We start from the raw sequence: 27,217 nt of genomic DNA on the forward strand, positions 1-27,217 counted from the left end.
GGGCGTTGCACTTCAAAAGGTGACACCCCTAGGGTCAACACTTGCAGCAGAGGAGCTCCAGCATATTTCAACAATCCTAAGTATTGTAGTACAGGTTGATGGTAGTGAGTGGTGTCCCAGAGAACATAAAGGTATAGTGCTCTTGAAAAATAGGTGAGATAACAGGAAAGTCCTAAGGGAAGTGAAAAATCGGATGAGAAAAAGTTGCCCTAGTGTTTACAGTGCAGAGAAGAACATTCAAGATGGCCACTGGCAAGGGGAAAAACAAAACAGAGCTTGATTTTGAGGGATTCAATGAAGAAAGCATTGATATTAGCAGTCTACATAACAAGTTGGTAAATTTAGATACTATAGTGAACTCTCATGTAGAAATAATTAGTAAATTGAAAGAAAGTAATGACCATTTGAATAGCAAAGTTTTATGTCTTGAGGGTTTAGTGAAAGACTTGCGCAAGGATAAGAATCAATTCGAAACAAATTGCAAAGCCATGGAAGAAGAAAATAAACTCTTAAAAATAGCTTTGGAAGAAGTTACAATAGGTTAGGCAAGGAAATTCAACAGGAGAAACAGCTTTTGTCAGCACAGATGGAGGAAGTTACACAGGGAATAGAACAGTGCAAGAAAGATATGCAACTTACTTATGCACAAGTGGCCAAGGTTACCTTGAGGTACTTCCGGGGCTTAGCGTCCCCGCGGCGAGGAGAAGGAAAAAATAGAAGAAGCAGTAAAGGAAGTCAAACACTGCAGCAACCAAGATAAAACAAACATTAGGCTGGAAGTGAGAAAAGAATTGGCATCTAACCCGAAGTTGGTGCAAAACACAGTTGATCGGAGTAAGTCCCTGATCATTTTTGGCTGCAAAGAAAAGGCGATAACATCTAGGTCAGAAAGAGCTGTAGAAGAAGCTAAAGTAGTAGATAAAATTGTTGGCCTCGTGGAAGGTCTTACAACCATAGAGAATGTGTGCGACTACAGGAGAATAGGCAGGTACGTAAAAGGGAAAGATCGACCTTTGAGGATCACCCTAAACGGTGCCAAACAGTTGGAAGAAGTACTAAGGAATGCTAGAAAATTGCAAAGTGATGAGGATGGGAAAGGGTGGTCGTTAAGACGAGATCTTTCAAAAGAAGATAGAGAGAAGCTGAAACTGAACCTCGCCGAGGCAAAACATTTAAATGAGAGCAGGAATGAAGAAGAAATAAATTCTTTTTTCTACAAAGTGATAGGGGTAGGCAAACCAGTAAAGTGGTACATAAAGGCAAACCAACAAAATCAATAGAGAGAGGGGGAGTGAAGAATAAGGAGAGGGGGAACAAGTTCCTGAAGATTGCATACACCAACATAGATGGAGTGAGATCGAAGATGCTGGAGTTAAGTGATGTAATACAGCTGCAGACACCAGACATTGTTGCACTCACGGAGACAAAACTTGAAGATGTAATTTTAAATGAGGTCATATTCCCAAGGGGCTACTCAATTTGGAGACGGGACAGAAAAATTAGGAAAGGCGGTGGCGTTGCTGTGCTGGTAAAAGAACACCTAAAGGTGAACGAAATAATGACTGCCAATCCACAAGAAGTTGACATAATAGCACTAGAGATCTGCCATGAGGATGATAAACTAATGATAGTAAATGCATATAGTCCACCGCCAAGCAGCACATGGTCAAAGGAGGAGCTAGATAGTAAATGTGAAGGTCTTATAACAATAATGAGAGAGATTATAGCGAGAGCGGATAACGATAGATCACGACTGTTGATAGTCGGTGAGTTCAACTTGAAATCCATAGACTGGGAAGCATATGAAGCTAAAACAGAAGATTTTTGGACCTGTAAATTTGTAGACCTCATCCTGGAAACATTCTTGTATCAACATGTTAAACAAGCTACGAGGATGAGGGGAGGGGACGTTCCCTCCATGCTAGATTTGATATTTACCAGGAAGGAGGAAGAGATATTTGACAATCAGTACCTTCCTCCCTTGGGTAAAAGTGACCATGTCTTTTTGGGAATAAAGTATGCAATGCGTTATAAGCTGGAAGAAAATAAGGAGGTTGAAGCAGTTGAAAAACCAGACTTCAGGAGAGGACATTATGGTGACCTTAGAAATTTTTTTAGTGAGTATAATTGGACAGACTTGATGCTAGGCAAGGAAGTGAATGAGATGCATGTCAAGTTTTGTGAAATATACGATAAAGGCACAAAAAAATTTATACCAAAACAGAGATGCAGAACTAGGAAACAGGATTGGTTCAATAGAAATTGCGAGAGGGCTAGAGACCAAAAGACACAAAAATGGAATCAATACAGGAAGAGGCCGAACCCCCAAACATACCAGCGATACAAAGATGCGAGAAACAACTACAAGGCAGTGAGGAGAGAGGCAGAAAGAAATTTTGAAAAAGGGATTGCAGACAAATGTAAAACAGAACCAGGTCTATTCTATAAATTCATAAACAACAAATTGCAGGTAAAGGATAATATTCAGAGGTTGAAAATGGGAAATAGATTCACGGATGATGAAAAGGAAATGTGTGAAACACTAAACGAAAAGTTCCAAAGTGTGTTTGTACAAAATGAAATCTTTAGGGAACCAGATACAATAAGAATTCCAGAGAACAACATAGAGCACATAGAGGAGTCTAGAGACGAAGTGGAAAAAATGCTCAAGGAGCTCGGTAAGAACAAAGCAGCTGGCCCAGATGGCGTTTCACCATGGGTTCTGAGAGAATGTGCATCTGAGCTCAGCATTCCACTTCACCTGATCTTTCAGGCATCCCTGTGTACAGGAATCGTAGCAGACGTGTGGAAACAGGCTAACATAGTTCCAATTTACAAAAGTGGCAGCAGGGCAGACCCCCTCTATTATAGACCTGTATCATTGACAAGTGTAATAGTGAAAGTATTGGAAAAACTAATCAAAACTAAATGGGTAGAACACCTAGAGAGAAATAATATAATATCAGACAGACAGTATGGTTTTCGATCTGGAAGATCCTGTGTATCGAATTTACTCAGTTTCTATGATCGAGCCACAGAGATATTACAGGAAAGAGATGGTTGGGTTGACTGCATCTATCTGGACCTAAAAAAGGCTTTCGACAGAGTTCCACGTAAGAGGTTGTTCTGGAAACTGGAAAATATTGGAGGGGTGACAGGTAAGCTTCTATCATGGATGAAAAATTTTCTGACTGATAAAAAAATGAGGGCAGTAATCAGAGGCAATGTATCGGAATGGAGAAATGTCACAAGTGGAGTACCACAGGGTTCAGTTCTTGCACCAATGATGTTTATTGTGTACATAAATGATCTACCAGTTGGTATACAGAATTATATGAACATGTTTGCTGATGATGCTAAGATAACAGGAAGGATAAGAAATTTAGATGATTGTCATGCCCTTCAAGAAGACCTGGACAAAATAAGTAGATGGAGCACCACTTGGCAAATGGAATTTAATGTTAATAAATGTCATGTTATGGAATGTGGAATAGGAGAACATAGACCCCACAAAACCTATATATTATGTGAGAAATCTTTAAAGAATTCTGATAAAGAAAGAGATCTAGGGGTGGTTCTAGATAGAAAACTATCACCTGAGGACCACATAAAGAATATTGTGCAAGGAGCCTATGCTATGCTTTCTAACTTCAGAATTGCATTTAAATACATGGATGGTGATATACTAAAGAAATTGTTCATGACTTTTGTTAGGCCAAAGCTAGAATATGCAGCTGTTGTGTGGTGCCCATATCTTAAGAAGCACATCAACAAACTGGAAAAGGTGCAAAGACATGCTACTAAGTGGCTCCCAGAACTGAAGAGTAAGAGCTACGAGGAGAGGTTAGAAGCATTAAACATGCCAAAACTAGAAGACAGAAGAAAAAGAGGTGATATGATCACTACATACAAAATAGTAACAGGAATTGATAAAATCGACAGGGAAGATTTCCTGAGACCTGGCACTTCAAGAACAAGAGGTCATAGATTTAAACTAGCTAAACACAGATGCCGAAGAAATATAAGAAAATTCACCTTCGCAAATAGAGTGGTAGACGGTTGGAACAAGTTAAGTGAGAAGGTGGTGGAGGCCAAGACCGTCAGTAGTTTGAAAGCGTTATATGACAAAGAGTGCTGGGAAGACGGGATACCACGAGCGTAGCTCTCATCCTGTAACTACACTTAGGTAATTACACTTAGGTAATTACAAGAATGAGGAGGGGATGTTAAGTCAGTACTGGATCTAATATTCACCAAGAAAGAGGAGATATTTTACATCCAGTACCTTTCTACCTTAGGAAAGAGTGATCATGTCCTGTTGGACATTAAATATGCTTTGAGATATAATCTAGAAGAAAATGGGAACATTGAGACAGTTTTAACTCAATTTTAAGAGGACACTATGGAGAACTTAGAATTTTTTTTTAACGAGTCTAATTGGACAGACTTGTTGCTAGGCAGGGCAGTAAACGAGATGTATGTCAAATTTTGTGAAATATACGATGAAGGTACACAAAATTCATACCAAAACAGACGCAGGACCAGAAAACAGGATTGGTTGAACAGAAATTGCGATAGGGCCAGATGCCAAAAGACTCAAAAATGGAATCGATACAGGAACAAGCCATACCCCCAAACATTCCAGCGATACAAAAAGGCTAGAAATGACTACACGGCAGTAAGGGGAGAGGCAGAAAGAAATTTTGAAAAAGGGATAACGGATAAATGTAAAACAGAACCAGGCCTATTCTATAAATTCATAAACAGGTAAAGGATATTCAGAGGTTGAAAATAGGGAAACAGATTCACGGAAAATGAAAAGGAAATGTGTGAAACATTAAACTAAAAGTTCCAAAGTGTGTTTGTAAAAAATGAAATCTTCGGGGAACCAAACACAATAAGAATCCCAGACAACAACATAGAGCACATTGAGGTACGTATCTAGAGATTGGAAAAAAATGCTCAAGGAGCTAAGAACAAAGCAGTTGACCCAGATGGAGTTTCACCATGGGTTCTGAGAGAATGTGCACCCGAACTCAGCATTCCACTGCAACTGATTTTTCAGACATCCCTATGTACAGGAGTCATAGCAGATGTGTGGAAAAAAGCTAACATAGTTGCAATCTACAAAAGTGGCAGCAGGGAAGACCCCCTCAATTATAGACCTGTATTGCTGACAAGTGTAGTAGTCAAAATATTGGATAAAATGTTTGAAACTAAATGGGTGAAACACCTGGAGAAAAGCAATATACCTGTAATATCAAACCGTCATTATGGTGTTCAATCTGGAAGATCCTGTGTAGTGAATTTACTCAGTTTCCATGATCTAGCCAGAGATTTTATGGGAAAGAGATGGTTGGGTTTACTACATCTATCGGGACCTAACAAAGGCTTTCGACAGCGTTCTACATAAGAGGTTGTTCTGGAAACTGGAACATATTGGAGGGGTGACAGGTAAGCTTCGAACATGGATGAAAGATTTTCTAACTGGTAGAAAAATGAAGGCAGTAATTGGAGGAAGTGTATCGGACTGGAGAAATACCACAAGTGGGGTACCACAGGGTTCAGTGCTTACACTGGTAATGTTCATTGTCTACATAAACAATCTACCAGATGGAATACAAAATTATATGATCATGTTTGCTGATGATGCTAAGATAATAGGGAAGATAAGTAACTTAGACGATTGTCATGCCCTTCGAGAAGACCTGGACAAAATAAGTGTATGGCGCACTACTTGGCAAATGGAATTTAATGTAAAAAAAAATGCTATGGTATGGAATGTGGAATAGGAGAACATAGACCCCATGCAACCTATAAATTATGTGAGAAATCTTTAAAGAATTCTGAAAGAAAGATCTGGAGATCTAGTGGTGTAGATCCCCTAGTGTATAGATCTAGGGGTGGTTCAAGATAGAAAACTATCACCTGAGGATCACATAAAGAACATTGTGTGAGGGGCCTATGCTACTTTCTAACCTCAGAATTGCTTTTAAATACATGGACGGTGAAATGCTAAAGAAATTGTTCACGGCTTTTGTTAAAACAAAGCTGGAATATGCAGCAGTTGTATGGTGCCCATATCTTAAGAAGCATATCAACAAACTGGAAAAGGTGAAAAGACATGCCACCTAAGTGGCTCTCAGAACTGAAGGACAAGAGCTAAGAGGAGAGGTTAGAGGCATTAATTATGCCAAAAGTAGAAGATAGAAGAAAAAAAAGAGGCGATATGATCACTATATACAGGAATTGTAACAGGAATTGTAACAGAATGATCACAGTAACAGGAATTGATCAAATTCATAGGTAAGATTTTCCTGAGACTGCCGAAGAAATATAAGAAAATTCGCTTTCACAGAGTGGTAGCCGATTGGAACAAGTTAGGTGAGAAAGTGGTGGAGGCCAAAACCATCGGTAGTTTCAAAGAGTTATATGACAGAGTGCTGGGAAGACAGGACACCACGAGCATAGCTCTCATCCTGTAACTATACTTAGGTAAATACTTAGGTAATTACACACATACATACATACATACAAGAATATAGAGATTCTATGGGCTCTTCAAAGTTTATCCTTCACATTATTTTATTTAAAAGTTAATATAAAATAATGATTTTTATAGTCACTTTTCAGTAGTGTGAATAGACAATATATTTTTATTGTGGTGTTAATATACTGTACTATAGCTTTATCCAAATACTGTATATTATAGTATTTATTATTACATTTTTACATTTGTGTATCATTTTGTACTTCAGAAATAATTGCTGTTTGTAATTCCTGCACATAATGCAATACTGTACTCTTCTTGTGCATAACTATTTATCTTTTCCAATGGATCTTTTGTAAAATAGAATAATTGCTTTTCCTGAGCAGACGATGAGTCACATTAACGTGGCTGAAAATATGATGACCAAACCACACACCAAAAGATGAAGCAACGACGACATTTCGGTCCGTCCTGGACCATTATAAAGTCGATTGTGACGGGAGTGAGAAAGGCACGAACATTAAGTAAGGCAAGGAGCAGGTATGAGGAGGCAATTCCTAGAAGGTGAGATCAAGGCGAAAGGTCAAAACAAGAGGCAAGGTACGGATGGGATGGGTGTAATAATGGGTGGCGGAAGAATGGGAACATACGAATAAGAGGAAAAAGAGAGAAAAAAGGGGGCAGGCTTATGTCGGGTCACGTTTATTAGAAAGGTTATGTTGTGTATCGGAGCCGATTTGACGAGACGGCGCCTGTGAAGAGTAGAGGCAAGAAAGATTATTATAGAAGACCATTCAATAGGATGATTAGAGTCCCTAACATGACAGAAGAGAGCAGACATAACACTTCTTTTGTGTTCCTTAAGTCTGTCATTTAATGTACAGCCAGTTTCCCCAGCTCTGGGAACTAGATTATTATAAAGTGTTAGATTGTCGAGCTTTATGTCAAGAGGACAAGGTTTTAATGAAATTTTTTAGTTCAGATATGAAGGGAAGGCAGAGCATAGTGCTAATAGTGTTGGAAACACTATTTCCTTTCACAGTACATGCTCAAATGATGCTCTAGCCTTTCTAACAAACATGACCTGACGTACACCTACCCCACTTTTTCTCTTTCTCTTATTCTTACATTCCCATTCTTCCATCACCCCATTATTACACCCATCCCATCCGTACCTTGCAGCTTGTTCTGACCTTTCGGCTTGATCTTATCTTCTAGGAATTACCTCCTCTTACCTGCTCCTCGCCTCACTCTTGCCTTACTTAATGCCCGTGCCTCCCTCGCTTCCATCACAATCGACTTGATAATGGTCCAGGAAGGACAGAATCGTCGTCGTCTCTCATCTTCCGGTGTGTGGTTTGGTCATTATTGTTTTTCCTACCTTTTGATGCATTGGTGTCTTGGGTTTATCATTGTTAGTGTGGCCTGAAGAGTATAACAATATATTTTTATACTTTTGGAATTTGATAAATATTAGATACTGTATATTCCTAATGATCTTCAACATATTTCAGTATGTATATATGGTACTTGTTATCTGTTCAGTGAACAGGGGTCTGAATGAATGTGTATTTTAACATGTATTATTAATTATGAAGTGTTTGACTTGTATTTGATGAATGTTGCCAAAAGTGTTGCCTAATCCAAAGAAACTGGCCTTAACCTAAAATAAAGTTTGAAAATATTGATTGTTCTTTGAAAAAGATCCAGGTTAGCAATTAAGTTTCATAAGATGTTCTCTATAGACATTATAGGTCTTGGTAGTTATGCTCCAATCCTCATAAACAAAGGTCAAACTCCCTGTTTATGAATGAAAAACAGTTTACACACTATTTGCAACTGGTGACGTTTGAACACTTCCGGAGAAGTGCTTCGCTGACGACTTTTGTTCAAACCACAATGCTGTAAATGCTTTGTACTACATGAGTAATTTGTAATACCCATGTACTACAAATACAAATAATCACCAACAGAATCTAAACACTTAACCTAACCAATGCCTAAATATGCACAATATGTTAATATATACAGGTACAGTATAATAATCTATATTTGAGAAAATTCCTATTTTGCATGAACGGCTTGTTAAAATTGATGAATGCGTCTTTGGGGTTGACTGCTGGACAGAATTGAACCTGGTTTGAGGATGGGGTACATTATGGGTCTAGGTAAACAGTTGGGTTAGTTCTTGACTCTTTATCAGGAATCCCGGGCAGGACAGAAATGGTTGGGCACATTTCCTTTTATCTAATGTCCTGTTAGCCTAGCAGTAAGTAGGTACACAGGAGTTAGTCAACTGTTGGGAAGTTTCATCCTGGGAGGGGTCAGTAGTTGAGCTTTAGGGTGGGGGGAAGGGCGTCTTAGTATCAGCTTAACATATACAGTGTACATGCATTGGCTACCTGTCTACTAACAAAGCCAATACCAATTAATCTATAGTAAAATAAAAGGTAAAGAATACAATTTGAAAATGGACTGGAATAAGATAAGAGCAGCTGCTGTGCAGTATTGTTATAGGTGTGTGCATGACGTATTTGTTAAAAAAAATACCAGGAAGAGAAATTAAGATAGATAATTTTTTACCTAAAAAAAATTACTACCTAGGGGATATTTATGTTTTCTCTTGTGGTCAAATTTCCTCATAAACTGACTAAATTTAAAACTTCAAAATGTGTGCAATCGCCTTCAGTTATGCTAAAAAATAACACTTGAGCATAATATTTTAAACATCCCTCGTAGTTCTGAAAATTCGTGTAAGTTTGGGTAAAATATAAAAAATCTCTGTTTTCTGGGGGGAGCCCCGTCGGCTCCCCGGAGCTTTACCAGGCTGATATGCTAATGTCAGACTTTGGCATCAGTCATGTGTATGTAGTTCTAAGGCCTTCCGGGGACCACGGCCAGAACCCGGCCCCCTCAGAGAGGCAAGGGGAGCAATGGCCTATAGAAACCCCCTTGTGGTTGGAAGCATTCTATGTCTGCCATCGACCGGGTCAAGCATCCAGAAAGGTAAGCATTCCAAAACAAACCCCTATTCTGGTGAAAATTGCTACCTAAAACCGGACTAGTGGACAGAACTCCTCAACAGAAAACAAGCAAACTAGTATGATGTCACACGTCACCGTGCCGCTGTCTGCGCAGCTCCCCCCTCCTTGGGAGGGGGAAGGGGGAGCCCCAGACCTCCCACGCCGGCTATCCACCCATCAGTTCTTTGGCTGATGCTATAGGCACTGGTTATGTGCTCCGGCTCCAGTGGTTGTTTCAGCACTGTACCTAGAGTGTGGTGTCTGTTTTCTAGGTGGTGCGTGAGCCGGAGTGATTCTCCAGTACTTGGGTTGCATGCGCCTAGGGTTCCCTTCCCTAGGTGCCCTGTAAGTACTGCCCTTGGGGCCACCTTCCACAAGTTCCTTGGGTCCTGCCCCTGCTAGGCCGTTTACTGCTTGGTTTTCGGCCGCTCTTTGTGTGCTCGGGTGTTCTGTCTCCCTTGTTCGCCTTGGAGTAAGGGGCAGTTTTTGCACTGGTGGGGCACAGGGTGCTGTGCAGCTTGTCTTTACCAATCATGGCGGCCGGCTCTGTTCCGCTTGGGTACGCTGTCCTCTTGCGGGGTTTTCTTTTTCTTTTTGTTTATCTACCTGGTGGGGGGGTCTGCCTTCATTCTTGCCCCTTGTGTTCTGAGTATTTTCTGGTGGTAACCCCTGCTAGGTCCCCGTGAGAGTACACATCCCGGGGGTTCAGCTCTTAAAGTTGTTTGGTAGCTTTGGGTGCCGGTTAGCAGTACCCTGCCTGGGATTACCTGAGCGCGAGTCCTCTTATAATAAATGCTCGGGACCCTGGGAAACCCCTGGGGGCGCGCGGGTTCGATGGATGTGACCCCAGAGTCTCCCCTCGCTTCCAGCGAGTTTGAGGGTTGCTCTCACCCTTTGTCTCTGGGTGACTCTGTTTTGCCTCCGGGGTCGGTGACACCTTCGACTCGGAGTCCTGCGAGTTTGGTTGCTCGTTGTGGCTCGGTTACCCGGTTGTGCTGACTAAGCGGGTGCAGGCAGCAGGGGCGTTGCACTTCAAAAGGTGACACCCCTAGGGTCAACACTTGCAGCAGAGGAGCTCCAGCATATTTCAACAATCCTAAGTATTGTAGTACAGGTTGATGGTAGTGAGTGGTGTCCCAGAGAACATAAAGGTATAGTGCTCTTGAAAAATAGGTGAGATAACAGGAAAGTCCTAAGGGAAGTGAAAAATCGGATGAGAAAAAGTTGCCCTAGTGTTTACAGTGCAGAGAAGAACATTCAAGATGGCCACTGGCAAGGGGAAAAACAAAACAGAGCTTGATTTTGAGGGATTCAATGAAGAAAGCATTGATATTAGCAGTCTACATAACAAGTTGGTAAATTTAGATACTATAGTGAACTCTCATGTAGAAATAATTAGTAAATTGAAAGAAAGTAATGACCATTTGAATAGCAAAGTTTTATGTCTTGAGGGTTTAGTGAAAGACTTGCGCAAGGATAAGAATCAATTCGAAACAAATTGCAAAGCCATGGAAGAAGAAAATAAACTCTTAAAAATAGCTTTGGAAGAAGTTACAATAGGTTAGGCAAGGAAATTCAACAGGAGAAACAGCTTTTGTCAGCACAGATGGAGGAAGTTACACAGGGAATAGAACAGTGCAAGAAAGATATGCAACTTACTTATGCACAAGTGGCCAAGGTTACCTTGAGGTACTTCCGGGGCTTAGCGTCCCCGCGGCGAGGAGAAGGAAAAAATAGAAGAAGCAGTAAAGGAAGTCAAACACTGCAGCAACCAAGATAAAACAAACATTAGGCTGGAAGTGAGAAAAGAATTGGCATCTAACCCGAAGTTGGTGCAAAACACAGTTGATCGGAGTAAGTCCCTGATCATTTTTGGCTGCAAAGAAAAGGCGATAACATCTAGGTCAGAAAGAGCTGTAGAAGAAGCTAAAGTAGTAGATAAAATTGTTGGCCTCGTGGAAGGTCTTACAACCATAGAGAATGTGTGCGACTACAGGAGAATAGGCAGGTACGTAAAAGGGAAAGATCGACCTTTGAGGATCACCCTAAACGGTGCCAAACAGTTGGAAGAAGTACTAAGGAATGCTAGAAAATTGCAAAGTGATGAGGATGGGAAAGGGTGGTCGTTAAGACGAGATCTTTCAAAAGAAGATAGAGAGAAGCTGAAACTGAACCTCGCCGAGGCAAAACATTTAAATGAGAGCAGGAATGAAGAAGAAATAAATTCTTTTTTCTACAAAGTGATAGGGGTAGGCAAACCAGTAAAGTGGTACATAAAGGCAAACCAACAAAATCAATAGAGAGAGGGGGAGTGAAGAATAAGGAGAGGGGGAACAAGTTCCTGAAGATTGCATACACCAACATAGATGGAGTGAGATCGAAGATGCTGGAGTTAAGTGATGTAATACAGCTGCAGACACCAGACATTGTTGCACTCACGGAGACAAAACTTGAAGATGTAATTTTAAATGAGGTCATATTCCCAAGGGGCTACTCAATTTGGAGACGGGACAGAAAAATTAGGAAAGGCGGTGGCGTTGCTGTGCTGGTAAAAGAACACCTAAAGGTGAACGAAATAATGACTGCCAATCCACAAGAAGTTGACATAATAGCACTAGAGATCTGCCATGAGGATGATAAACTAATGATAGTAAATGCATATAGTCCACCGCCAAGCAGCACATGGTCAAAGGAGGAGCTAGATAGTAAATGTGAAGGTCTTATAACAATAATGAGAGAGATTATAGCGAGAGCGGATAACGATAGATCACGACTGTTGATAGTCGGTGAGTTCAACTTGAAATCCATAGACTGGGAAGCATATGAAGCTAAAACAGAAGATTTTTGGACCTGTAAATTTGTAGACCTCATCCTGGAAACATTCTTGTATCAACATGTTAAACAAGCTACGAGGATGAGGGGAGGGGACGTTCCCTCCATGCTAGATTTGATATTTACCAGGAAGGAGGAAGAGATATTTGACAATCAGTACCTTCCTCCCTTGGGTAAAAGTGACCATGTCTTTTTGGGAATAAAGTATGCAATGCGTTATAAGCTGGAAGAAAATAAGGAGGTTGAAGCAGTTGAAAAACCAGACTTCAGGAGAGGACATTATGGTGACCTTAGAAATTTTTTTAGTGAGTATAATTGGACAGACTTGATGCTAGGCAAGGAAGTGAATGAGATGCATGTCAAGTTTTGTGAAATATATGATAAAGGCACAAAAAAATTTATACCAAAACAGAGATGCAGAACTAGGAAACAGGATTGGTTCAATAGAAATTGCGAGAGGGCTAGAGACCAAAAGACACAAAAATGGAATCAATACAGGAAGAGGCCGAACCCCCAAACATACCAGCGATACAAAGATGCGAGAAACAACTACAAGGCAGTGAGGAGAGAGGCAGAAAGAAATTTTGAAAAAGGGATTGCAGACAAATGTAAAACAGAACCAGGTCTATTCTATAAATTCATAAACAACAAATTGCAGGTAAAGGATAATATTCAGAGGTTGAAAATGGGAAATAGATTCACGGATGATGAAAAGGAAATGTGTGAAACACTAAACGAAAAGTTCCAAAGTGTGTTTGTACAAAATTAAATCTTTAGGGAACCAGATACAATAAGAATTCCAGAAAACAACATAGAGCACATAGAGGTGTCTAGAGACGAAGTGGAAAAAATGCTCAAGGAGCTCGGTAAGAACAAAGCAGCTGGCCCAGATGGCGTTTCACCATGGGTTCTGAGAGAATGTGCATCTGAGCTCAGCATTCCACTTCACCTGATCTTTCAGGCATCCCTGTGTACAGGAATCGTAGCAGACGTGTGGAAACAGGCTAACATAGTTCCAATCTACAAAAGTGGCAGCAGGGAAGACCCCCTCAATTATAGACCTGTATCATTGACAAGTGTAATAGTGAAAGTATTGGAAAAACTAATCAAAACTAAATGGGTAGAACACCTAGAGAGAAATGATATAATATCAGACAGACAGTATGGTTTTCGATTTGAAAGATCCTGTGTATCAAATTTACTCAGTTTCCATGATCGAGCCACAGAGATATTACAGGAAAGAGATGGTTGGCTTGACTGCATCTATCTGGACCTAAAAAAGGCTTTCGACAGAGTTCCACATAAGAGGTTGTTCTGGAAACTGGAAAATATTGGAGGGGTGACAGGTAAGCTTCTATCATGGATGAAAAATTTTCTGACTGATAGAAAAATGAGGGCAGTAATCAGAGGCAATGTATCGGAATGGAGAAATGTCACAAGTGGAGTACCACAGGGTTCAGTTCTTGCACCAGTGATGTTTATTGTGTACGTAAATGATCTACCAGTTGGTATACAGAATTATATGAACATGTTTGCTGATGATGCTAAGATAATAGGAAGGATAAGAATCTTAGATGATTGTCATGCCCTTCAAGAAGACCTGGACAAAATAAGTAGATGGAGCACCACTTGGCAAATGGAATTTAATGTTAATAAATGTCATGTTATGGAATGTGGAATAGGAGAACATAGACCCCACACAACCTATATATTATGTGAGAAATCTTTAAAGAATTCTGATAAAGAAAGAGATCTAGGGGTGGTTCTAGATAGAAAACTATCACCTGAGGACCACATAAAGAATATTGTGCAAGGAGCCTATGCTATGCTTTCTAACTTCAGAATTGCATTTAAATACATGGATGGTGATATACTAAAGAAATTGTTCATGACTTTTGTTAGGCCAAAGCTAGAATATGCAGCTGTTGTGTGGTGCCCATTTCTTAAGAAGCACATCAACAAACTGGAAAAGGTGCAGACATGCTACTAAGTGGCTCCCAGAACTGAAGCTACGAGGAGAGGTCAGAAGCATTAAACATGCCAAAACTAGAAGACAGAAGAAAAAGAGGTGATATGATCACTACATACAAAATAGTAATAGGAATTGATAAAATCGACAGGGAAGATTTCCTGAGACCTGGCACTTCAAGAACAAGAGGTCATAGATTTAAACTAGCTAAACACAGATGCCGAAGAAATATAAGAAAATTCACCTTCGCAAATAGAGTGGTAGACGGTTGGAACAAGTTAAGTGAGAAGGTGGTGGAGGCCAAGACCGTCAGTAGTTTCAAAGCGTTATATGACAAAGAGTGCTGGGAAGACGGGATACCACGAGCGTAGCTCTCATCCTGTAACTACACTTGGGTAATTACACATTTTCATGGGTGTGCATGTGCGAGGAGCGTGTGCATGTACTCACCTTACTAGGCAAGCACATGCACAAGCACATTTTCGATGAAGCAAATTTTTGCAGAGCTTGACTGGTTAGTCGTGCTAGAGGCGTCCTCATCATAAACGAGAAACTGTAATGCCAACACTACACAAACTATGGAGACACTTTGAGACAGGGACGTGTAACAAACACCTGGCTGTGTTCAATAAATGAGACTAGCAATAACATTGGCCTATTTACATTTCAGGGTTCTATTATGTCATTGTAATATAAACTTTGATAAATCTTATTTCATAAACTGGAAGCTGCCTTGCCTCTCATACAATAGATTTTCTCTTCAGAAAAGTTGCATGTCTTAGTAATTTGGTCAGATCTGGCAGGCGTATGATTAAAGTAGTAAGTACTGGCCTTCTAAAATATACTGACATTAGTACATTAACATTATATAGCGAGTAACAAATTCCAGATGGAGTAATTTCAGTGTTACTGCGCAGTTTAGCATTTTAGTTCTATAATCTATAGTCTATATAGTCTAGTCTATATGACTATAGTCTAGTAATATAGTCTGTAGTCAATATCCCTAAAAATTCCTGGAAGAGGAGGAGGGTGGTAGGGAAAGAAATTCAGTCAGCCTTAGACAACAAGGAATATAGTGGCCAAAAATCAACAGTGCCAACAGAGAACAGAAACAGTATTTAATGATGCCAACAGATATTCACCAGCCAGCAACACTAACAGTCAACAGATATAGCTGTCAACAGCACTGACAAAGTAACGAATAGTCAACACAGCCAATAGCCAACAAAGCCGTTACTATTGGCTGCTATTGGCCGGTGCTTGTTATTGTTAATTGTTCTTTGCTGCTATTGGTCACTGTTGGCTCCTATTGACAACTACCAGAAGCACTGATTGCGAGCAGGTATATTCAGCCCATTTCAAAACTGAAGGAATAAAACATTATTTGCTGCTGTTAGAAAAAATCATTTTTAAAACCAGTATGCTAAATAAAAATCCCAATGGAAATGTTTAATAAATCGAGAATCAAAGGCAAATTACCAAATGATGGGAAATTTTGTGTTTACAAGTATTTAAGATTTGATGAAACTAAGGAACTCTGAGTTGGGGTTAAGGCTTATTGACCCTGAGAGGGTTTCCTTAGGGCTACCACAACAGGTCATTGTGGTAGCCTCATTGTAAACAGGTCATTGTGGTAGCCTCATTGTAAACAGATCATTGTGGTAGCCTCATTGCAAACAGGTCATTGTGGTAGCCTCGTGGTCAACAGGTCATTGTGGAAGCCTCATTGTAAACAATTATCAATACTCTGATCCCGAACAGTGTCCAGAACTAAGGTAAACTCAGTATATGTAGACTGAGGAGTATACATCTCTGCATATGCAATTAGGACAAAATAAATAAAAGGATTATTATTACAGTTAAGATCTTACATAAGAAGATTGCATACTAATGCATAATCGGCACTGACTCTTATAAAATGATGCTACCTATTGAATTTATTTGTATTCTGTTCATATAGTTTTCAGTTGAAGTATTAGGAGTCTTAGGATGAGCTCCATGTTGATACATGTATCTTCAGCTGTATTGGCTGTATCATAATGATCAATCACGCAATCACGACATTGATTATGATCAATAGCATCATGCTATTGTGATTTATGTGTGTAATGCCTGTAATTGCTGTTAGGTTATTCCTAGTATTTTGCAAGCTAGGCTTTCGAGTGCTTGACAAATGTAGTTCGCATCAAAGAAAGTTGCAACTTTTTTGTTAGTCTGTGTTGCTAGTGCCGCCTTGCATGTGTGTGTGCGGCTTGGTAATTTGTACGTCACTATAGGCAGTTTCAAAATGAAAGTCTATATTAATGTTGGTGCTAGCAAGATGGATGGTGCAGGTATGGTATGCTAGCAGTGCTTGCATGCGGTTCTAATAGGATGTCAGCATAAGCTGATGGTGAATACTGATTAGAAAACTATGCTGAATGCTAAACTACTGAAGGACAGTAGTTTTGTTTGCTGCTTCCTGCTCTGCTAGAAGAAATAAGATTTTAATTACATAAAACAAAAATGTTAAATAAAAAAGTCCTCCCATAGTAGTAAGTCTATTTGGATTTCCAAACAGCCTACAGCAAAATATAGCATAAAAGCATAAAGTGAAGTAAAAGTGCACGGTAAAGAAGTCTAGGATGACAGCAAGGGAAATGGAGGCTGTGCTGGATTTTTGAATCGGACACTGATTGGTTATACTGCCTTCTTCAGAGGTTGAAAGTCTTGCCACTTTGCCTGTAATATACTTTTATTCCTCTCTTATGATTCCCCCCTCCTCTGCCTCAGTGGGTTGGTATTCTACGCTCTTTGTTTTTTAATTCTTGTATTTGTGGGAATCTGGTGTTGTTTCTTGGAGCTCAGCTTGGGTTTGAACTTCCTGCCTCGCTGTCATTGTCATCAGTGGCGTTGATTTCCACTTCCATCTTGGCTAATAATATTACTTCTTCCTTATCCTTCAGCACCTCGCTTCATTATACCTCCTTCCGTCATCACTTCGCTTCCTCATTCCTACTGTCCTCGCTAAACAGGCCAGTGTGTGTGAACAGGCTTATTCAACTGTTTCCATCGCAAGGGATTTTATCGTGAAAGGGGGTAGGAGGGAGGGCAGAAGTGAGGGGGTAGAAGGAAGGGCAGGAGGGAGGGGGAGGAGGAGGATTGGGGGGGGGAAGGAGGATTCAGGGGGCAGGAGGAAGTAGTAGGGAGGTTTACACCGTAGAGGGTCCCCTCCACCTGGACTAGGTACAGGGACCTTCTACAGTGTAAGTTTTTTTGGGGGGATGTATTCGGTGTATGAGGAATTTCTTTGTTAAAGCGTGCCTTCCGAGTGTGTGTGTGTGTGTGTGTGTGTGAGAGAGACGTGGTTAAGTATTTTAGAAGTGTAGAGAGAAGTGTACCACTCACAGCTTTAAAATCTCTAATACAAACAGTTGTGCAAATGCATTTTAATAGGAAACATTATCCACTAGGCACCATTGCGCAATTATATTACTTGATACTATATGGATTATGCAGAACTGCTAAGAATGATCTTTAACACCTGGCTATATTGGTCATGTTATGTTAAATTTGTGCACTCTGAATGCTCAAAGACCCTTTCTTTATTCAGTGTTGTCACATACCTCATGGGGGTGTGGATAGGCAAACACTGAACCAATTAAACTTGCCTCGTAGTACTTTCATAGCTTGGTAATTTGGAATCTGTTAAGCAGAATCTCCAAATAAATTTACCTTTAAAGTGAATTACTATTTGGGATTAAAAGGTTATACCGAATGAGTAAGTCGGATTAAATAGTCTAACACCAGAAATGTTGTTATTCGGTTTGGTTGCCTAGAGCACATACAAACACTAGACATTACCAGGCAATCCAGGATTCCTCTATACCTTACCTTATGCTGTAAACATTGCCACAACCCTGTAATTTATTTATTTAAATGGCCACGGTGAGGCATACAAAACTGCGGATTATAATGTTGTTAGTTATCCACTGGGCTGACTGAAGTCCTTTGACACCTGTATCATGCTTCAATTTACTCACTGGATCACCCTGTCACTGGACTCGTCTGTAGGAAGTATCTCAAATTATCTTGGATCATTAATAGATGACTTGGGGGGTAGAAGAGAGTTGCAGTGTTTGTCGCGGCCCTCAGTTGTTCCTGGTTTTAGAGTCGACTTAGTTTTCGAAATATTTTTGTTGGCCTGTGTTGAATTTTTTTGGAAGTGGGTATGTTTTTGTAAAGAGGGCAGGGAAGGAAGGGGGGGTTCTCCGAGCTTGGATACACTTATCTAAATGATTACTATGAGACTACTGTATTACTATACACCAGAGATTTATACATTAGAATAATACCTTCTTTTCCTTAAAGTCAAAAGGTCGGTTGATTTTTTGTTCTAGAGGTTTTGTTAGTACTGTATTGTTTTTTCACTGCATCACCCCTCCGTGGTGCCTCCTTGCCGTGGTGAGGGGCTCACGTACACCTCCCAGGGACCGGTGTGGGTTGCCTTTGCCCCCTCTCTTGCCCCGTCTTTGTGTGGTGTACGTGCAGAAGGGACCCACGTAAGGGCTTTGTGAGCCATCGGACTACCCGCTGGAGGGGGTCGCCTGTGAGGGGCCGCCCTGAGTGGATGGTTGGGTGTCCAGGCTGGGGCGATAGGGGGACTGGGGTCTTAGCACCAGTGTGGGAGAATGAACGATGTAGTAGGACTCCCCTGTTGAAAAGGGGGAGCACCGTTGGGGACGCTGCATCCTTCCTACACTGGCCAGCGCTCAGCCTCCCTGGCTGCCCTGGTAGGTGGTATCCCTTGGTTCCAGGTCCCAAACTTTTGAAATTGTTTGCTGCATGGATGACGACACGACTTCTCTTACCCAGGCTCATGGGGTGGGCGACCAGGCCCGTGAGTCGGACCGTCCTGGAAGACCGGGATCTGTAGCCCCGGCTACAGGGCCGGGTTTAGACCCAGACCGGACTCTTCCTCCCTGCTCCCCTCCCTCCTCTGTGGTGACCGCCTCGTCCCCTTGCACGGCTCCATCTCTTATTGTGACTACTGCACCTTATGATCCGTCTCTCTCTAAAGGTTCTCATCGCTGTCCCCGCCACGGCTGCTCTCGTATGCTCCCTTCCCGTACCATGCTTTCTTTGGTCCTGCTACGTGGAGTAAGTACTTTGACCTCCATCCTTTAGATTCGACTCCTGACGATTTTTCCCTTCATAGGCATTTTGTAGATTCAGTAGATGTCTCTTGTTACCTTCAACCCCACCCGTCTTGGTACCCGTTTCGTTGCTGCTCCTTCTCAGGATGCGGCCACCCGCTGGGCCGCCTTATCCTGCATTGGTGAGACCTCTGTTCGGGTCTCCAAGAAAGCTCAGTTAAATGCCAGTGTTGGCACTATTCTCCTCCTGCACCATATTGTAACTGGTGTTAGGAATCTAAAAGACTGCCACGAGGATATCAAGCATAACCTCGAGGCCCAGGGTTATTCTGTCCTCCAGGTGGATACGTGTACTCGTCCCCCTCGTGGTCATCGCCGTCTGCCCCTTCGGGTTGTGAAGATTACCTTTGATGGTAGGACCCTTCCACCCTCTGTCATTCTTGCTGGTGCCAGAAGCTCCGTCCAGGAGTATATTCCATCTCCTCGGCTCTGCAATAAGTGTTGGAGGTTTGGGCATGGTGCCCTCAAATGCTCTAGTCTTGTCTCCCTCTGTCCCATGTGTGGAGGCGAGGGTCACTCTAAGTTGGTGTGCACTTCTCCCCAGGCCCCCCGCTGCCTCAATTACGGTGAGGCCCACCTTACCTTCTCCCACACGTGTATACGTTACAAACTTGAGGCGGCCGTCCTAAACTTGAAGCACCGGGACCGTTTGTCTTTTCCTGAGGCTCGGCGCCAAGTTCATCGTCTTCCCTCTTTCGCTGGCATCTCCTATGCTCGCGTGGTGCGCTCTTCCTCTCCTCGTCCTTCCCACCTTCCTCAGTCTCACAACCGTTTCCAAGCCTTAGACCCGGACATGTCCACCACCACCACCTCCCCCATTTCCTTCCATTCTGTCCCGTAGGGTCCCCCTCCTGGTTCTCTGTTTAGGGTTTCCCTTCTTTCTACCCAGTCTGTCATGTCTCCTGTGTCTTCTTTCTCCTCTCCCTCTGGTCCTCCTTCCCTTCATTCTCCTCTGTCTCTTGGCTCTCCACGCCGCCTGACTGTGCCGGTCGATGTCCATCGCTCTCCTGGTGGTCATGTTGTTCACTCTCGCTCTCCTGGTGGTCGTGTTGTTCGCTCTCGCTCTTCTTCTCCTCCTATTGAGACGCTAGAGTCTGTTGCCAGTACATTGCTGCTGGGACGCCAGTCTCTTTGAGTCAGGAGCAGAAACCTGGCTCCTCTCTTTCCTCCTCCCTGGTAAGTATGAAGGCTTTGCTTTCTTCTTCGCCCCTATATCTGATTTTATCGTTCCTTCCCCTCCCGCTTTGGTGGTGAAGCCCCCTGTTCCAACTGTGGAGGTTTCTTTAGCCCCCGGTTCCGTCTCAGTTTCTGCCCTTGCTGAGGTGCACTCCCCCTCTTTCTGCCCCTCCTCTTCCTCCTCTTCCTCTTCTCCTCCTCCAGACCCTGCTCGTCCACCTCTGGTCTGCCCTCCCACTCCTTTCCCTCCTTCTATGCTCAGTTTACCCATGCCCCCTAACCCTGACTTCACTAACCCTGATCCTGTGCTTCTTTAACGTGCTGTGTTCCTTTTTCACCTTTGTTTCTTTTTTGCTCTCTGTTGCTATCCTTTCTCTTTTTGTCAATGTATATTCTTCAATGGAACATCCGTGGATATTACACCAATTTCCTTGACCTCCCACTTCTAATTTCACAGTTTTTGCCCCTTTGTGTCTGTCTCCAGGAGCCGATGCTTGGTGCTCATCCTGGTCGCTTCCGTGGTCCCCCCCCCCCCCAGCTGTTGCTGGGGCCCATAACTCTTCTGCTCTCTTGATTTACTCATATGTTTCCTTCGTCCCCTTACTTTTTTCCTCACCTCTCCACTGTTCTGCTGACTGTGTCTGTGCTTAATGGTACACGGTTTGTTCCATTTATCTTCCCCCTGCTGTCCCACTTTCTCTTCCCAATTTTAAACACCTCCTGGACTCCTTGCCAGAGCCTGTGCTCCTGCTGGAAGATTTGAATTGCCGTCATGCCCTTTGGGGTGATGTGCTGACAAACACCCGGGGTCGCTTCCTTGAACCTTTCATCCTCTCTTCTTCCCTGTCCCTTTTGAATTCTCGTGAGCCCACTCATTTGGACTCTCGGACTCGCTCCATTTCCTGTCTCGATCTTTCTCTGTGCTCGTCATCCCTTTCCTTAGATTTCGGGTGACAGGTCCTTGATGACCTCCATGGCAGTGACCATTTTCCTATCCTTGTTACCTTTTTCTCTTTTCACCCTCCTCTCTCCTTCCCTAGGTGGCGGTTTGCCAAGGCTGACTGGCGCCTCCTTACTCTCCGTGCTACTATTTCCGACCTCTCCATTCTGCCCCTCCCTCGCGCCCTCCTTCTTTTTCATGACATTGTCTTTGACTCTGCCCTCCGCTCTATTCCTCGCTCTTCCTCTCGGGGAACACAAAAGTGTGTTCCCTGGTCGAATGTGGACTGAGCTCAGGCTGTCCGTTGTAAGCGTGCAGCCTGGAAGAGACATTGCCGCCGGCAAACGGTTGAGTCTTTTGTTTTGTTTCGGAAGGCGAGTGCGGTGGCCCGTAGGACCACCCGTACAGCTAAATGTGCATGCTGGATGTCTTATGTCTCCACAGTTACTTCTGAAACTCCTCTACCACTGGTCTGGAAGCGTATCCGCAAGATAGCGGGTAAGTTCGTTCCCGATGTCTCGCTGGTCCTTCGCCTCCGTGGTGCTCTTGTGGTGGACCCGTTGCAGGTCGTGAACCGAACTGGGTTCCCACTTTTCATCTGTTAGTTCTGGTTCTCATCTTCCCCAATCCTTCCTTTTTTGTAAGCCTATTCTTGAATTTCGTCCTTTAGATTTCTGTACTCATCTTTGCCTTCCTTATAATGATCCCTTCTCTCTCTCTCTCTCTCTCTCTCTCTCTCTCTCTCTGAGCTTCAGTCTGCCTAGCTCTCTGTGGTTCTACGGTGGCGGGCTCCGATGGCATTCATTATTCATTATGAAATGCTTCGCCATCTCCCTCCGTGCATGTCTCAGTATTTACTGAGTCTGTACAATCAGGTCTGGGAGTCGTCGTCAGTCTCTGAGGACTGGCTCGATGCTGTTGTCCTCCCTGTTCGGAAACCAGGGTCTCTCAGGTCATCCCCCAAGGACTTCCGCCCTATTGCCCTCACGAGTTGTGTCTCCAAGCTCTTTGAACGTATAGTTAACGTTCGTTTGATGTGGTTCTTAGAACACTATCACCACCTCTCCCCTTCTCAATTTGGTTTTCGCAAGTGCTGCAGCACAACAGATATCCTGGTAAACTTGGAGGTCTATATTCGTACTGCTGTTCCTGCGAAGATCTCCGTTGTTGCCGTCCTTTTTGACCTGGAAAAGACTTAGACATTACTTGGCGGTATCATATTCTGTCTCAACTTCATTCTTTTGGCCTATGTGGGAATCTCCCTCTCTTCCTCCAGAGTTTCCTCTCTCGTCGTTCCTTTCGTGTGCAGCTTGGTTCCACTCTCTCTGCCTCTATTAGGCAGTATGAGGGTGTACCCCAGGGTAGTGTTCTGAGCATTACTCTTTTTCTAGTTACCCTCAACAGTCTTCTTTCCTCCCTTCCATCTGGCATCTTCTCCACTCTGTATGTTGACAATCTTACCCTTTGTTGTTGGGGTGATGATTCGCCTCTCCTTCAACGGCAGCTTCAACTTGCGATTGATGCCGTGTCGTCTTGGGCCACCGATCATGGCTTCAAGTTCTCTGCGTCTAAGACTTGTGTTATGACTTTTACTCGGAAGCATGTCGTTCTTCGTCCCTCTTTGTCGCTTTATGCTCATCCCCTTGTGTACAGGGATTCCGCTAAGCTTTTGGGGTTAATCATTGACACTCGTTTGTCTTGGTCACCCCATATCTCTTACCTCTGAGTTGAATGCTCTAAGGCCCTTAACCTACTTAAGGTTTTGTCCCATATTTCATGGGAAGTGGATAGGCGCATGCTCCTCTATTTGCACTCCTCTCTCATCCTGTCTAAACTCGATTATGGTTGCCCTGCATACTCTTCCGCTTTTCTTTCTACTCTTCGCCGTCTTGATGCTTTGCACCTGGTTGATACCTGGTTGATGGGGTTCTGGGAGTTCTTCTACTCCCCAAGCCAGGCTTGACTTGTGAGAGTTTAGTCCACCAGGCTGTTGCTTGGAGCGGCCCGCAGGCCCACATACCCACCACAGCCCGGCTGGTCCGGCACTCCTTGGAGGAATAAATCTAGTTTCCTCTTGAAAATGTCCACGGTTGTTCCGGCAATATTTCTTACGCTTGCTGGGAGGACGTTGAACAACCGCGGACCTCTGATGCTTATACAGTGTTCTCTGATTGTGCCTATGGCACCTCTGCTCTTCACTGGTTCTATTCTACATTTTCTTCCATATCGTTTACTCCAGTACGTTGTTATTTTACTGTGTAGATTTGGTACTTGGCCCTCCAGTATCTTCCAGGTGTATATTATTTGATATCTCTCTCGTCTTCTTTCTAGTGAGTACATTTGGAGGGCTTTGAGACGATCCCAATAATTTAGGTGCTTTATTGCGTCTATGCGTGCCGTATATGTTCTCTGTATTCCCTCTATTTCCCCTCCGTGACGTCATGGATGTCATCGTATATTTACATTATGAAACATTGTTAATAGACTAGTTTAGTATCTAGAGTTAACAAAAAAGTATTCAACAAGACTGAATATAATTATTTACATCCAATTGTAGCTAGGTTCCCTTGTTAATGTAACATTACTTTGAGTGAGGAACCAGCATTTAGGGCGTTGGCTCCACGGAGAGCAGGGCTCCCGCTACGAAACAATAACAAAACACAGCCATACGCTGTACTTGGCTCTAGAGCTGGTGAAACAACTAGACACCCCAATTACGTGTCAACAACCAGCAACACAGCCTAACAACCATCACAACAACGACCGTATCCGTCTTACCAAGTATTGTATATCATTTTGTGCACATTTTGATTCAATGGGTAGAGGCGGTCACGAAGTAGGAATAAAACATACCACAATGTACGTGTACTCCATTTTACAGACCACCTATTACATGCCATACCTGTAATTGATATGTTTAGGGAACTTTGATTAATTCCTTGCATTCCATACAGGTAAATTGTGAGAGGAGCAGCAAGAAGCTGTGCAGACAGTTGGTTCATACACATTCACTATTGTTTGCCAAGCATTGTTCTTCCCACCAGCCGCCATTACGTGGCACAAGGAGGCACAGAGCCACACCCAATCTGGAAGATACACCTACATGCCTTACCAGGCCCACACTACTGGCACAGCTAAGTAATTTTTTATCAGTATTAGTAGTCATAATTAGTAGTTATTACTAGTAGATTAGACCACCACATGTGGTATATTATAATAATAAAAGGTAAACAATTGGTAGTTTAAGAAGGAGCCATAACAAAGTGGTTTAGGCTACCAATTGTCCCTCCCAATAGTGTGTAAGATAATTTCAGGCAGTTTACAAGTATATACAGTCCACTCAATTAATTCTTACTAAGAGAAATAAATAAGACATAACTTTATCTTATTAAAGTCAATTTAAATAAAGAGATTAGCTGCCTGGAGTTTCCCCACACAGCTCTGGTGCCTTTCGTTCGACTCCCGCCCTCAGTTTGTATGTTGACACTGGCTTTCTCTCCAGGACCACCGTGATCGCTACTATCTTCGCTATCTTGCGTGGTCCTTACAACATCCTTCCTCTCACCTCTGTCGTGCTTTAACTTTGACTCCTCGTGTGGTTCCTGTTCATCTTCATCGCCTCCCTCTTTCTGTCCGATTATCTCGCTTTCTGTTCGTATTTCTAATGTTTCTCCTCGTATTGTTCCTTGCCTCCGTGGAGAGTACCCCTTCCAAAGTTTTGTACGTCCTTGACCCGCATCACTAAAGCTTTTACCCCTCCTAGGGTTCTGAAACGCCTTTTCCTTGAGCACTTTTCTTCGCACTCCCACTCTGTTTCCATCTTCACCGAGGGGTCTAAGTCTGCGGACGGTGTGGGCTACTGTTTTTTTTCCTGACCGCACTTATATGTGTCGCCTCCTTTCGGAGGCTAGTGTCTTCACAGCAGAACTTTATGCTGTTCTCTATGCTCTCCGTCTCTTGCTTTCACATTGTCAATCCTCCTTTGTGATTGTAGTTGACTCTCGTAGTGCTCTCATGGCTGTAGGGTCCTTTAATCCTGTCCATCCGGTGGTCATGGATATTCAACATTGGCTGTTTCTTATTTCTAGTACATTGAAATCGGTAGAGTTTTGCTTGGTTCCCAGCCATATTGGTGTTTCTTTAAATGAGCATGCGGATGCTGCCTCTAAGGAAGCTATCCGTTCTTGTCCCATCTCCCATAAAGGTATTCCTTACTCCGACTTTTATCCTGTTATTCATTCCTCCATCCTTGCCCATTGCCAGGGTTGTTGGTCGTCTGTAGTTGGTAACAAGTTGCATACTCTCAAACGTAGTGTGTCCCTGTGTCCTTCCTCCTGCCACCGAAACCGTCGGTGGGAAACTGCTCTAGCAAGTTGCGGATTGGCCATACTCGCTGAACTCACGGTCACTTAATGGAGCGCCACCCTGCTCCTTATTGTCCAAATTGCGTTGTCCCTCGAACAGTTGTGCATATCCTTGTTGAATGTCCTGACTTCCAGGATGTGTGTGTGTCTTGCTTTCCGACTGCCCCTCGCGGTCACTTGTCCCTGGATAGAATTCTTGGTGAATCGGATACTTTTGATATCGTTCGCCTTATGCGTTCTGTTCTCGTATTGGCATTCTTGGTGATATTTAGCGCCCTCTGATTATTTAGCAGTTTGAGGGTGCTATGTAGCCTTCCCAGTTTGGTGCCTTCTTTTGATAATTACCTTTCACTGCATCAACTTTTGGTGAATGATGGATTCATACTCGAAGGTTCTTATTTCATCGTTCTATTTCGTTGTAATGTTAATGTGGTAGTTGTGATTATGGATTGTAAAACCTTGCATGTGAGCCAGAACAATGTTATTTGTATATTCAGAAGAATTTGTCAGTCTTGTAACCATTTTTAGAGTTCATGTAGATCTTTGTAAGGCCTCGATATCATTGGTTTTTTTTTTACTCTATAAATCTTGGTGTTTGATGTCATCGATTTATAAGGTTTAGACCCTTGTGGTATGAATCCCGCAAAATTTTCCAGTCATTTCTGTTTAGGACGCTTTAATATCTTGACTGTTACCATTGATTCTATGTGCCTGTTTTTCATTCCTAGTCTCTCATATGGTACCTTATCAAAAGCTTTAGCAAGCAAATGTGTACCAGAAGTCTTATTTGAATAGCTGGTTACCATTTCCCCAAAAAAGTGACCTGGTTTGTTTTTAACAAACCAATGTGTTGATATTACAAGATCATTGAATGTGAAATTATGAATGATTGTCACCTTGCAGATGTGAGGTGAAACTAATCTGACAGTTTTGTGCTTGGCTCTTTCAAAAATTTGAGTGATATTTGAAATCTAGATAAACTTATTCTGAACATTTTTTAACTTTAGTAATTTTGGCTGGCAGTTCATTTAAGTTTGGATTAAATTCCAGTTATGTGGGATTTATACATTTTAGTTTGTAAGACTTCCAGTTTATGGTACTTGGTACAGGTAGTGTATATATAACACTATCCTTAATTAGTTCTCTTCATCAGCTTGAAACGTTTGTGGTTATGGGATGTCTGGTAGGACAGTTCAGACTGGTCATGTCTAATATTGTTTCTTATACT

The 27,217-nt window shown here is 42.5% G+C and overlaps 1 protein-coding gene across 2 annotated transcripts in view; it reads left to right on the plus strand.

Moving 5' to 3' along the window:
• LOC123771595 (DBH-like monooxygenase protein 1) overlaps positions 1-27,217 on the plus strand; it is a 92,597-nt gene that overhangs the window by 64,676 nt on the left and 704 nt on the right. For both annotated transcript variants that reach the window (XM_069313648.1, XM_069313647.1), the window contains exon 18: positions 24,580-24,763. The gene's annotated coding sequence lies outside the window, so the exon portion shown is untranslated. The remainder of the gene's footprint in view (positions 1-24,579; positions 24,764-27,217) is intronic.

This window comes from Procambarus clarkii, chromosome 76 (assembly GCF_040958095.1).
Source record: "Procambarus clarkii isolate CNS0578487 chromosome 76, FALCON_Pclarkii_2.0, whole genome shotgun sequence".
NCBI classification, from domain to species: domain Eukaryota; kingdom Metazoa; phylum Arthropoda; class Malacostraca; order Decapoda; family Cambaridae; genus Procambarus; species Procambarus clarkii.